At 46.2% G+C, this 2,505-nt stretch overlaps 1 long non-coding RNA gene across 1 annotated transcript in view; it reads left to right on the forward strand.

The window, feature by feature from the left end:
• The window catches only part of LOC146524963 (uncharacterized), a 29,350-nt gene extending 27,291 nt beyond the window's left edge, over nucleotides 1–2,059 (forward strand). The window contains exons 2-3 of the long non-coding RNA XR_014868825.1: nucleotides 237–391; nucleotides 530–2,059. This is a non-coding gene — a long non-coding RNA (uncharacterized LOC146524963). The remainder of the gene's footprint in view (nucleotides 1–236; nucleotides 392–529) is intronic.
• Nucleotides 2,060–2,505: the final 446 nt, after the last annotated feature.

The following is a 2,505-nucleotide window of genomic DNA, read 5'->3' on the forward strand; positions in this document are numbered from 1 at the left end:
GTGGGCAATCTCAGTCCACGAGGGCCGGTGTCCCTGCAGGTTTTAGATGTGTCCTCGAACCAACACAGCTGATTTAAATGGCTAAATTAGCTCCTCAACATGTCCTGAAGTTCTCCAGAGGCCTGGTAACGAACTAATCATGTGATTCAGGTGTGTTGACCCAGGGTGAGATCTAAAACCTGCAGGGACACCGGCCCTCATGGACTGAGATTGCCCACCCCTGCTCTAGAGGGAAGGTTGGAGATCCCCATCCATCTCAGGGAGTTAACTACCTCAGTGACCCGACCCCCAGCCATCGTCCCTCTGAGACCATGCTTTCTCTATGGAAACCTATGGATTTAAGAGATCCTTAAAGTATTTCTTCTAATGCTGGACTACATCCTCAGTTGAAGTAAGCAGCACCACACCCAGACTGAACACAGTGTGAATAGATCACAGCTTTACTTTTTTTAAAATGCTAGAATCGCTTCGAGGCTGACTGAAAGTCTTGTTCACCGAACTCCTTTGCTACCCAAATTTTTTTCTTCAGCTACTGCCAGGGTCTCGCTTTACCTGAGTTCCCAACTCCCACACAATAACCACGTCTGATAGGACTCTTCAGCTTGACAGCTCTGTACACCTCGAACATCTGGTTTGGGGATTACTACCATGATGGTACTACTACTACTACTTCTGATGATGGTGCAGCAATCTGGGGCAGATACAAGTATTACCCACCAGTGAGGCAAGGAGCCTGAACCCTTGTTTTAAGAGCTAGTTTCACCAGCTGGCAAGTGGACCCCTAAGGGCCTCTCCCATCAGCTTTCAAAAGGTATTAAATATACATTGCCAACAAACATTTCACCCTACCCCTACTGTGTGCACAAGAGGGCAGGTCCATGCTGTGCCACTAAGCCCCATGGGCTAAGGCGCAGCCACCAGGTGCTCTCCCTTGAGCTCCAGGGCAGGGTCCTGTAACCCTGTGCAAGGCAGGTCTCTCTTCTTAGGAGTTTTGTGAATTGCTCTTCTGGCAGCACGGTGGCACGGTGGTTAGCACTGTTGCCGCACAGCAAGAAGGTTCTGAGTTCAATTCCACCATCCGGCCGGGGTCTTTCTGTGTGGAGTTTGCATGTTCTCCCCGTGTTTGCGTGGGTTCCCTCCAGGTACTCCGGCTTCCTCCCACCGTCCAAAGACATGCAGCTTGTGGGGATAGGTTAATTGGATCATCCAAATTGCCATTAGGTGTGAATGTGCGAGTGAATGTGAGTGCGAATGGTTGTCTGTCTCTGTGTGTTAGCCCTGCGACAGACTGGCGACCTGTCCAGGGTGTACCCCGCCTCTCGCCCTATGACAGCTGGGATAGGCTCCAGCGCCCCCCGTGACCCTGAAAAAGGATAAGCGGAAGTGAATGGATGGATGGCTCTTCTGGCCCTTCATTTGGCTTTGGAGACCCTAACTGACAACACAGCACCCAGGATCAATGGGACACATAAACCGCTCACCACAGTAAGTTGGTGATTTACAGAGGAGGGAATGGGAATGTGTTTGAAAATTACCACTATCACTGTGCAAAATCTGGCTCTAAAACCTTGTGTACATACAACGACAGAAATGTGTACACACATTCAGATTTTTACAACTGTGCGTATTGATTTCCCTGTCTTATAAAAGCATTCCACAATGTTCAAACCTAATTTCCATTTTCCATTTTTGGCCACGATTGCATGCATACACTCCCTTATTTCATTAATTTCATCAGTTGCAGAGAAAATCACTGTTTGCACCGTAAGTTATTTGACACAGCAATGAAAAGAACAAGAAAGAGAAAATGCAATATCACCAAGTGTAGAACTGATACATAGAGAAGTGTAGAAAAGAAATGCCTTTTATTCTGCAACCTGTCTGCTTTGGAATCACAAACAGAAGAAAAAACTATTAAAGGAAAACAGTAATCCAGGCTATCAGCACTCTAGGTTGCAGAGAAAAGAACCCATGCAGAGAAAGAAAAGCACATCGGTTCACACATTGAAAAGTAGACTGCATAGCTGCATAGTACAGAAAAATACACTATACTGATAATAATAATGCTGCAGCATTTAATCCAAAATGCTGCAGCAAGAGTCCTGACAGGGACTAGAAAGAGAGAGCATATTTCTCCTGTTTTGGCTTCCCTTCATTGGCTTCCTGTTAAATCCAGAATTGAATTCAAAATCCTGCTCCTCACATACAAGGTCTTAAATAATCAGGCCCCATCTTATCTTAATGACCTTGTAGTACCATATCACCCTATTAGAGCACTTCGCTCCCGCTCTGCAGGCCTACTTGTTGTTCCTAGAGTATTTAAAAGTAGAATGGGAGGCAGAGCCTTCAGTTTTCAGGCCCCTCTTCTGTGGAACCAGCTTCCAGTTTGGATTCAGGAGACAGACACTTTCTCTACTTTCAAGATTAGGCTTCAAACTTTCCTTTTTGCTAAAGCATATAGTTAGGGCTGGACCAGGTGACCCTGAATCCTCCCTTAGTTATGCT

The sequence above is a fragment of the Neolamprologus multifasciatus genome, chromosome 2 (genome assembly GCF_963576455.1).
Source record: "Neolamprologus multifasciatus chromosome 2, fNeoMul1.2, whole genome shotgun sequence".
NCBI lineage: Eukaryota > Metazoa > Chordata > Actinopteri > Cichliformes > Cichlidae > Neolamprologus > Neolamprologus multifasciatus.